The 13,441-nt window shown below is 53.9% G+C and overlaps 1 protein-coding gene across 1 annotated transcript in view; it reads left to right on the top strand.

Moving 5' to 3' along the window:
• Positions 1 to 13,441, top strand: part of LOC137334066 (copine-9-like) — a 346,820-nt gene that overhangs the window by 154,978 nt on the left and 178,401 nt on the right. The window lies entirely within an intron of this gene.

Here is a 13,441-nt window from a genome sequence, read left to right as displayed (position 1 = left end):
ATGAATGCAATTCGCACTTTCCACCACCAGAGGGAGCACCATCTCTTAAAGGGAGGATGTTTCTTAGAAATCTCTTAAAGGTAGCTTGTACCTGTTATTTGCTGAAAATAACAGTCCACTGTCTGCATTGAGTCTGAACAAAGATCAGACATCGCACACGTAAAACACAAATGCAGATGCCAGCCCTATGTTTACACACTGATGAGTTATGTTAAAACATTGAATAAAGGTTGCGCATTACTAAATCCCACATCCTGCAATCTGCACGCCAGACCTCACCAATCTGCTGATCTGAGTTGGTACCAGGCCTGCGAGAGTGCATGCACCAAGGTTCTCTGCTGATGCACTAGAGACCTTGGTGCAGGAGGTGGACAGAAGGAGGGACATCCTATATCCGCAGTGGTGGGGGGGGGGGGGGGGGACGGGGAGGGCAAGAGGCCCTCCAGACATATACTTAAAAGTGGGAGGCAGTGGGGGACGAAGTCAATGCCAGGCGCACAGCATCATGAACATGGATGCAGTGCAGGAAGAAGTTCAGTGCTTTGACATGACTGGGCAAGGTGAGTGAGGTCAACTGTTAAGTGGTGTCTCCTACCAACTGCACCACGCATTACACCCCGCATCACCCACATACCAACAAACTCTTTCCATCAGTACTCAACTCTTCCAATCAGATGCTTCCTCTCGCCCTTACACATTACCACTGTTTTAAACCGCCCACCCACAACTCACAGGTCACACACACTGGCAGCTATTCAACCATGACAGGCACATCACCCAGACACAGGTCCCGCTTTCTTGCAGGAGAAGGTGGCGCATATCAAGAGGCAGCAAGTGGCAGTGGCATTTAGCCCCTCGAGCCTGTCCCACCATTCAGTGAGATCATGGTGGACCTGTGACCTAACTCCATATACCCATCTTAGCCCCATATCCCTTAATACCCTTGGTTCATAGAAATCTATCAATCTCAGATTTAACATTCACAAGTGTGCTAGCATCAACTGTCGTCTGCAGAATAGCTTTCCAAACGTATCTCACCCTTTGCGTGTAGAAGCATTTCCTAACTTCACTCCTGCATGTCCTGGCTCTAAATGTTAGGCTATGTCCCCGTGTCCTAGTACTGAAGTCTAGGAGACCTCTGAAAACAGATACAAATGTCTCGGCAGCCAGAAGCAATAATCCAGCCACTAACCTGTAAAATCCTGCATGGTCCCTTTAAATAGCGCCAGTGGGGGATCCTCCAGGCACTCTAAGACACGTTCAGATGGTCGGGTTAAGACTGTGCGTTGAGTTGAGCGTTAAGTCCCAAAATGGTGTCTATCACTTTAAATCAGCGTTGCACAATGATTGAAGCCATTTTCTCCCTACTTTACATGATTGCAGCGTTCATTACCTGTGCCTGCGTAAACTCCTGTACCAAGATGGCGTCTGGCGCACGTCACGAAGGAAACATGCGTGCGCATCCAAGACGCCATCTTGGATGTCAGAGAGACTGTGTAGCGCCGAAACAACGTGCGCTACACGGCCCAATTTAGCGCCCACCGTGCGCAACCCATCTGGATGCATGCATGCAGCAATGGGAGCTATGAGTGACAAAATACGGGGAGCAGTGATGGCCGGCTTTAAACCTTTAGGAGCGAGACTGCTGATCACCTTACAACACGCATAGCTTCATTCTTTTGCTCCATTAGGCCAGAGGCCCTTATTAGGACATGCCGCCCTACAGTGTGAGGCAAGTCACTGTTGACTCGCCCGTTGGTCACAGTCCTGTGTGAACAAGCTCAGAACAAGTCACAATGGAACACGACTTTGACTCTTTGGATGTAGGAACTCAGCAAGCTCCGTGGGACTGATGCTAATGCATCAGGATTACTCGCAGCTATAACCCACAATACAGTTAACGAACTGTTGGCACTAATTAAATGCTGCTTTTGCTTGTTTTGTAAAGACCAAGGCATAGCAAAATATGCTTACATTGATACTGGTTAGATGCAGGGCAACTGTAGACAAACATATAGGGTGCACATAGCAGCCATACAAGACTAATGTCCCTGTGTGGTAGCTCAGGAAAGAAGTCATCAACCAATTGCCACTAGTGGTTTGTGCTCATTCTTCCTCAAGGGGCAGATGTTCTTGTCCATCCTCATCCTCTTCTTGCCTGGGGCCTGCTGATCATTGCTGAACTGTATACTTAAACCTTTATCAATGGTAGTGTGCAGACACCATCACTATTTTGGATATCTTTTCCGGGTCAAACAAGAAGCAGCCCTCTGAGAAGTCGCATCAATAAAGCTTGGGATTTTTGGAAATCGAGCCATGTGAAAAAACGTAGGGCTCTGTTCTATTGCTCCCTGTTGTCCACGGGGAAAGTAATGTACCTGTTTTCTCTGGCAAACAATGTTTTAATGCAGCGAGGCACTACAGGCTGATTGATGTTACTGATGTCCCCACTGGTCATCTTTAAAGAGCCCGAGACAAAAGAAATTAAGCCAGCTGTCACCTTCATTGCCACTGGTAGCTCTGTACCTACCCTGGATTTGGGTTGCAGGTACTTATGCAGCACGATGCACAGCTCCGCCACTGCCTCCATGGTGAATCAGAGCCTTCAAAGACGTTGCTCCTCTGTCAGGTCCGGATAATTCTTTTATGGTCAACATATTTGGTTGGCAGGGTAACAGCGAGTAGGATCCCTCCTCCTACAATGATGCCACCTAGCATCTAAAAGTTCTTCCTAGTCCTCCTCTTCTGCTTTCCCCAAGTAGTACACAGAAAATGGGATTCCAAATAAGACAGCCGTTGTGCTAAAGGAGTCAGAAACTGTGCAACTGCTCAGCTCTCCTTACATGCTCCTAGACAGAGTGCAGCTCTATTACAGTGACAAACTTTAAATTGTAGTCTCTTAACTGTTAAAAAAATTGATTTGCCAGTCAAAATCCAAGTTGGTGTCAATTTCTTTAAGCATCTGTAGATTTAAGATGCATCTGTCCAGTTTATATCAGCGCCATTAGCACCTGGCCGGTGAACAGCGTAAAGGGAGGAAATAGATGTGGAGGCCAGAATGACGTCACTTTTAAGCTCTTTTAAGTATAATTTAAACCTCAGCGCCTGTTTCAGGGGCTATATCTCTGCCCTTCCATGACCCATGACAGAAAAGGACATCAAGGGAAAATGGGGCAGGGACCGAGTGCAAGTGGTCTCCACCCCTTTTTCTTCCATGTAACACCCGAGGCATGAGTGCGGATGGGGGGTAATGCAGAGGAGAAAGGGCACCAATAACTCCAAGGTCGGGAGCAGCTGCATCAGTGGAGAATGTATTGCATCGAATGAAAAACAGCACAAATCAGCATTTATACACATTAACAAGCTTTTAATTGGCATTATTAAGCAATTGGTGTTAAAATAGTGACCGAAGGTTAGTGCTAATAAGTTCGTCACCATGTTAGGCGCTGTGCTTTTGAATCTTCCGTGGCTCTTGGTAATTATTGTATAATTTTAAACAGTTTAGTTACGTTAAATGTACACGAGCACCAACACAGAAATGTGCCTCAGCACAGTAACAAGTTGAGGGGTTGAGATGCCATCATAAACTGAAAGAATGAAGTGGATTATTAATGTACTGCCAGCCCCGCGATGTGTTACTGCCATGGAACAGACTGTGTTATTCTTTCTAACAGATACAGATGGAGTCTTGGGCCGTTTCATTCTGCTTTTGGCAAGCAATTTATGTTACCATTGCAGATGTTAGGTCCAGTAGTACCAAACAGTGAGATCCTGTCATCAAACTGTGTGACCTGAGCTGAAGTGCTATTATTATATAATACAAGTTTCCGAGATTTATTTTGAGCATTCCTGGAGAATTCAGCGAATTGTCAGCTTGATTATATATTTGCACTCATGTAACTTTTTCTTAATTTTTGTTTTCAATCAGGGTGCTAAATTGGGGCAATCATGCATGTCACACACACACACGCCCACACACACTCTTCCCCTCCACACGCACACACACACTCTTCCCCTCCACACGCACACACACACACTCTTCCCCTCCACACGCACACACACACTCTTCCCCTCCACACGCACACACACTCTTCCCCTCCACACACACACACACACTCTTCCCCTCCACACACACACACACACACTCTTCCCCTCCACACACGCACACACACTCTTCCCCTCCACACGCACACACACACTCTTCCCCTCCACACACGCACACACACTCTTCCCCTCCACACGCACACACACACTCTTCCCCTCCACACACACACACTCTTCCCCTCCACACGCACACACACTCTTCCCCTCCACACGCACACACACTCTTCCCCTCCACACGCACACACACTCTTCCCCTCCACACACACACACACTCTTCCCCTCCACACGCACACACACTCTTCCCCTCCACACGCACACACTCTTCCCCTCCACACACACACACACACTCTTCCCCTCCACACACACACACACACTCTTCCCCTCCACACGCACACACACACTCTTCCCCTCCACACACACACACTCTTCCCCTCCACACACACACACACTCTTCCCCTCCACACACACACACACTCTTCCCCTCCACACACACACACACACTCTTCCCCTCCACACACGCACACACTCTTCCCCTCCACACGCACACACACTCTTCCCCTCCACACCCACACACACACTCTTCCCCTCCACACACACACACTCTTCCCCTCCACACACGCACACACTCTTCCCCTCCACACGCACACACACTCTTCCCCTCCACACCCACACACACACTCTTCCCCTCCACACACACACACACACTCTTCCCCTCCACACACGCACACACTCTTCCCCTTCACACACGCACACACTCTTCCCCTCCACACCCACACACACACTCTTCCCCTCCACACACACACACACACACTCTTCCCCTCCACACACGCACACACTCTTCCCCTCCACACGCACACACACTCTTCCCCTCCACACCCACACACACACTCTTCCCCTCCACACACACACACAGACACTCTTCCCCTCCACACACGCACACACTCTTCCCCTCCACACACACACACACTCTTCCCCTTCACACACGCACACACTCTTCCCCTCCACACACGCACACACTCTTCCCCTCCACACGCACACACACTCTTCCCCTCCACACCCACACACACACTCTTCCCCTCCACACACACACACACACACACTCTTCCCCTCCACACACGCACACACACTCTTCCCCTCCACACGCACACACTCTTCCCCTCCACACGCACACACACTCTTCCCCTCCACACACACACACACACTCTTCCCCTCCACACACACACACACACTCTTCCCCTCCACACACACACACACTCTTCCCCTCCACACACACACACACTCTTCCCCTCCACACACACACACACTCTTCCCCTCCACACACACACACACTCTTCCCCTCCACACACACACACACACTCTTCCCCTCCACACACACACACACTCTTCCCCTCCACACACACACACACTCTTCCCCTCCACACACGCACACACTCTTCCCCTCCACACACACACACACTCTTCCCCTCCACACACACACACACTCTTCCCCTCCACACACACACACACACTCTTCCCCTCCACACACACACACACACTCTTCCCCTCCACACACGCACACACTCTTCCCCTCCACACACGCACACACTCTTCCCCTCCACACACACACACACACACTCTTCCCCTCCACACACGCACACACTCTTCCCCTCCACACACGCACACACTCTTCCCCTCCACACACACACACACACACTCTTCCCCTCCACACACACACACACTCTTCCCCTCCACACACACACACACTCTTCCCCTCCACACACACACACACACACTCTTCCCCTCCACACACGCACACACTCTTCCCCTCCACACACACACACACTCTTCCCCTCCACACACACACACACACACTCTTCCCCTCCACACACGCACACACTCTTCCCCTCCACACACGCACACACTCTTCCCCTCCACACACACACACACACTCTTCCCCTCCACACACGCACACACTCTTCCCCTCCACACGCACACACACACTCTTCCCCTCCACACGCACACACACACACTCTTCCCCTCCACACACGCACACACACTCTTCCCCTCCACACACGCACACACTCTTCCCCTCCACACACACACACACACTCTTCCCCTCCACACACGCACACACTCTTCCCCTCCACACGCACACACACACTCTTCCCCTCCACACGCACACACACACACTCTTCCCCTCCACACACGCACACACACTCTTCCCCTCCACACACGCACACACTCTTCCCCTCCACACACACACACACACTCTTCCCCTCCACACACGCACACACTCTTCCCCTCCACACGCACACACACACTCTTCCCCTCCACACGCACACGCACACACTCTTCCCCTCCACACACGCACACACTCTTCCCCTCCACACACACACACACACTCTTCCCCTCCACACACGCACACACTCTTCCCCTCCACACACACACACACTCTTCCCCTCCACACGCACACACACTCTTCCCCTCCACACACGCACACACTCTTCCCCTCCACACACACACACACACTCTTCCCCTCCACACACACACACACACTCTTCCCCTCCACACGCACACACACACTCTTCCCCTCCACACGCACACACACACTCTTCCCCTCCACACACGCACACACTCTTCCCCTCCACACACACACACACTCTTCCCCTCCACACACACACACACTCTTCCCCTCCACACACGCACACACTCTTCCCCTCCACACACACACACACTCTTCCCCTCCACACACGCACACACTCTTCCCCTCCACACACACACACACTCTTCCCCTCCACACACGCACACACTCTTCCCCTCCACACGCACACACACACACTCTTCCCCTCCACGCACACACACACTCTTCCACTCCACACACACACACACACACTCTTCCCCTCCACACACACACACACTCTTCCCCTCCACACGCACACACACACTCTTCCCCTCCACACACACACACACTCTTCCCCTCCACACGCCACACACACACTCTTCCCCTCCACACACACACACACTCTTCCCCTCCACACACGCACACACTCTTCCCCTCCACACGCACACACACACTCTTCCCCTCCACACGCACACACACACTCTTCCCCTCCACACGCACACACACTCTTCCCCTCCACACACACACACACTCTTCCACTCCACACACACACACACACACACTCTTCCACTCCACACGCACACACACACTCTTCCCCTCCACACACACACACACTCTTCCCCTCCACACGCACACACACACTCTTCCCCTCCACACACGCACACACTCTTCCCCTCCACACGCACACACACACTCTTCCCCTCCACACACGCACACACTCTTCCCCTCCACACGCACACACACACTCTTCCCCTCCACACACGCACACACTCTTCCCCTCCACACGCACACACACACTCTTCCACTCCACACACACACACACACACACTCTTCCACTCCACACACACACACACACACTCTTCCACTCCACACACACACACACACACTCTTCCACTCCACACACACACACACACACACTCTTCCACTCCACACACACACACACACACTCTTCCACTCCACACACACACACACACACACTCTTCCACTCCACACACACACACACACATTCTTCCCCTCCACACGCACACACACACTCTTCCCCTCCACACGCACACACACACTCTTCCACTCCACACACACACACACTCTTCCCCTCCACACACACGCACACACACTCTTCCCCTCCACACACACGCACACACTCTTCCCCTCCACACACACACACACACTCTTCCCCTCCACACACACACACACACTCTTCCCCTCCACACACGCACACACTCTTCCCCTCCACACACACACACACACTCTTCCCCTCCACACACACACACACACTCTTCCCCTCCACACACACGCACACACACTCTTCCCCTCCACACACACACACACACTCTTCCCCTCCACACGCACACACACACACTTCCCCTCCACACACACGCACACACACACTCTTCCCCTCCACACACACACACATTCTTCCCCTCCACACGCACACACACACTCTTCCCCTCCACACGCACACACACACTCTTCCCCTCCACACACACACACACTCTTCCCCTCCACACACACGCACACACACTCTTCCCTCCACACACACGCACACACTCTTCCCCTCCACACACACACACACACTCTTCCCCTCCACACACACACACACACACTCTTCCCCTCCACACACGCACACACTCTTCCCCTCCACACACACACACACTCTTCCCCTCCACACACACACACACTCTTCCCCTCCACACACACACACACACACTCTTCCCCTCCACACACACACACACACACTCTTCCCCTCCACACACACACACACACACTCTTCCCCTCCACACACACACACACACACTCTTCCCCTCCACACACACACACACACTCTTCCCCTCCACACGCACACACACACACTTCCCCTCCACACACACGCACACACACACTCTTCCCCTCCACACACACACACACTCTTCCCCTCCACACACACACACACACACTCTTCCCCTCCACACACACACACACACTCTTCCCCTCCACACACACACACACTCTTCCCCTCCACACGCACACACACACTCTTCCCCTCCACACGCACACACACACTCTTCCACTCCACACACACACACACACACTCTTCCCCTCCACACACACACACACTCTTCCCCTCCACACACGCACACACTCTTCCCCTCCACACGCACACACATACTCTTCCCCTCCACACACACACACACACTCTTCCCCTCCACACACACACACACACTCTTCCCCTCCACACACACACACACTCTTCCCCTCCACACACGCACACACACACACTCTCCCCCTCCACACACACACACACACACTCTTCCCCTCCACACACGCACACACACACACTCTTCCCCTCCACACACACACACACACACTCTTCCACTCCACACACACACACACACTCTTCCCCTCCACACACACACACACACTCTTCCCCTCCACACACACACACACACACTCTTCCCCTCCACACACACACACACTCTTCCCCTCCACACGCACACACACACTCTTCCCCTCCACACGCACACACACACTCTTCCACTCCACACACACACACACACACACTCTTCCCCTCCACACACACACACACTCTTCCCCTCCACACACGCACACACTCTTCCCCTCCACACGCACACACATACTCTTCCCCTCCACACACACACACACACTCTTCCCCTCCACACACGCACACACACTCTTCCCCTCCACACACACACACACACTCTTCCACTCCACACGCACACACACACTCTTCCCCTCCACACGCACACACATACTCTTCCCCTCCACACACACACACACACTCTTCCCCTCCACACACACACACACACTCTTCCACTCCACACGCACACACACACTCTTCCCCTCCACACGCACACACATACTCTTCCCCTCCACACACACACACACACTCTTCCCCTCCACACGCACACACACACTCTTCCCCTCCACACACACACACACTCTTCCCCTCCACACACGCACACACACTCTTCCCCTCCACACACGCACACACACTCTTCCCCTCCACACACACACACACACTCTTCCCCTCCACACACACACACACACTCTTCCCCTCCACACACACACACACACTCTTCCCCTCCACACACACACACACACTCTTCCCCTCCACACGCACACACACACACTTCCCCTCCACACACACGCACACACATACTCTTCCCCTCCACACACGCACACACTCTTCCCCTCCACACGCACACACACTCTTCCCCTCCACACACGCACACACACTCTTCCCCTCCACACACACACACACACTCTTCCCCTCCACACACACACACACTCTTCCCCTCCACACACACACACACACTCTTCCCCTCCACACACACACACACTCTTCCCCTCCACACACGCACACACACACTTCCCCTCCACACGCACACACACACACTCTTCCCCTCCACACACACACACACACTCTTCCCCTCCACACGCACACACACTCTTCACCTCCACACACACACACACTCTTCCCCTCCACACGCACACACACTCTTCCCCTCCACACACACACACACTCTTCCCCTCCACACACACACACACTCTTCCCCTCCACACACACACACACTCTTCCCCTCCACACACACACACACTCTTCCCCTCCACACGCACACACACACACTTCCCCTCCACACACACGCACACACACACTCTTCCCCTCCACGCACGCACACACTCTTCCCCTCTACACGCACACACACTCTTCCCCTCCACACACGCACACACACACTTCCCCTCCACACACACACACACACTCTTCCCCTCCACACACGCACACACTCTTCCCCTCCACACGCACACACACACTCTTCCCCTCCACACGCACACACACACACTCTTCCCCTCCACGCACACACACACTCTTCCACTCCACACACACACACACACACTCTTCCACTCCACACACACACACACACACTCTTCCCCTCCACGCACACACACACTCTTCCACTCCACACACACACACACTCTTCCCCTCCACACACGCACACACACACTTCCCCTCCACACGCACACACACACACTCTTCCCCTCCACACACGCACACACTCTTCCCCTCCACACGCACACACACACACTCTTCCCCTCCACGCACACACACACTCTTCCCCTCCACACACGCACACACTCTTCCCCTCCACACGCACACACACACACTTCCCCTCCACACACACGCACACACACACTCTTCCCCTCCACACACGCACACACTCTTCCCCTCCACACGCACACACACTCTTCCCCTCCACACACGCACACACACACTCTTCCCCTCCACACACGCACACACTCTTCCCCTCCACACGCACACACACTCTTCCCCTCCACACACACGCACACACACACACTCTTCCCCTCCACACACGCACACACTCTTCCCCTCCACACGCACACACACACTCTTCTCCTCCACACACACACACACTCTTCCCCTCCACACACGCACACACACACTTTCCCCTCCACACGCACACACACACACTCTTCCCCTCCACACACGCACACACTCTTCCCCTCCACACACACACACACACTCTTCTCCTCCACACAAACACACACTCTTCCCCTCCACACACGCACACACACACTTCCCCTCCACACGCACACACACACACTCTTCCCCTCCACACACACACACACTCTTCCCCTCCACACACACACACACTCTTCCCCTCCACACACGCACACACACTTCCCCTCCACACGCACACACACACACTCTTCCCCTCCACACGCACACACACACACTCTTCCCCACCACACACGCACACACACTTCCCCTCCACACGCACACACACACACTCTTCCCCTCCACACACACACACACTCTTCCCCTCCACACACGCACACACTCTTCCCCTCCACACGCACACACACACACTCTTCTCCTCCACACACACACACACTCTTCCCCTCCACACACGCACACACACACTTCCCCTCCACACGCACACACACACACTCTTCCCCTCCACACACACACACACTCTTCCCCTCCACACACACACACACACTCTTCCCCTCCACACACGCACACACACTTCCCCTCCACACGCACACACACACACTCTTCCCCTCCACACACGCACACACACTTCCCCTCCACACGCACACACACACACTCTTCCCCTCCACACACGCACACACACTCTTCCCCTCCACACACGCACACACACTTCCCCTCCACACACACACACACACACTCTTCCCCTCCACACACACACACACACACTCTTCCCCTCCACACACACACACACACTCTTCCCCTCCACACACACACACACTCTTCCCCTCCACACACACACACACACACTCTTCCCCTCCACACACACACACACACTCTTCCCCTCCACACACACACACACTCTTCCCCTCCACACACGCACACACACACTCTTCCCCTCCACACACACACACACACGCTTCCCCTCCACACACACACACACACTCTTCCCCTCCACACACACACACTCTTCCCCTCCACACACGCACACACACACTCTTCCCCTACACACACACACACACTCTTCCCCTCCACACGCACACACACACTCTTCCACTCCACACACACACACACTCTTCCCCTCCACACACACACACACTCTTCCCCTCCACACACACACACACACTCTTCCCCTCCACACACACACACACACTCTTCCCCTCCACACACACACACACACTCTTCCCCTCCACACACGCACACACTCTTCCCCTCCACACACACACACACACTCTTCCCCTCCACACACACACACACACTCTTCCCCTCCACACACACACACACTCTTCCCCTCCACACACACACACACTCTTCCCCTCCACACGCACACACACACTCTTCCCCTCCACACACGCACACACTCTTCCCCTCCACACACACACACACACTCTTCCCCTCCACACACACACACACACTCTCCCCTCCACACACACACACACGCTTCCCCTCCACACACACACACACACTCTTCCCCTCCACACGCACACACACACTCTTCCCCTCCACACACACACACACACACTCTTCCCCTCCACACACACACACACACTCTTCCCCTCCACACACACACACACACTCTTCCACTCCACACACACACACACTCTTCCCCTCCACACACACACACACTCTTCCCCTCCACACACACACACACACACTCTTCCCCTCCACACACACACACACACTCTTCCCCTCCACACACACACACACTCTTCCCCTCCACACACACACACACACACGCTTCCCCTCCACACACACACACACACTCTTCCCCTCCACACACACACACTCTTCCCCTCCACACACGCACACACACACTCTTCCCCTACACACACACACACACTCTTCCCCTCCACACGCACACACACTCTTCCCCTCCACACACACACACACACACTCTTCCCCTCCACACACACACACACTCTTCCCCTCCACACACACACACACACTCTTCCCCTCCACACACACACACACTCTTCCCCTCCACACACACACACACTCTTCCCCTCCACACACACACACACTCTTCCCCTACACACACACACACACGCTTCCCCTCCACACACACACACACTCTTCCCCTCCACACACACACACACACACTCTTCCCCTCCACACACACACACACTCTTCCCCTCCACACACACACACACTCTTCCCCTACACACACACACACACGCTTCCCCTACACACACACACACACTCTTCCCCTCCACACGCACACACACTCTTCA

Source organism: Heptranchias perlo, chromosome 17 (genome assembly GCF_035084215.1).
Source record: "Heptranchias perlo isolate sHepPer1 chromosome 17, sHepPer1.hap1, whole genome shotgun sequence".
NCBI lineage: Eukaryota > Metazoa > Chordata > Chondrichthyes > Hexanchiformes > Hexanchidae > Heptranchias > Heptranchias perlo.
The sequence above is the reverse complement of the archived record's forward strand: the minus strand, read 5'-3'. Positions and strand labels throughout refer to the sequence as shown.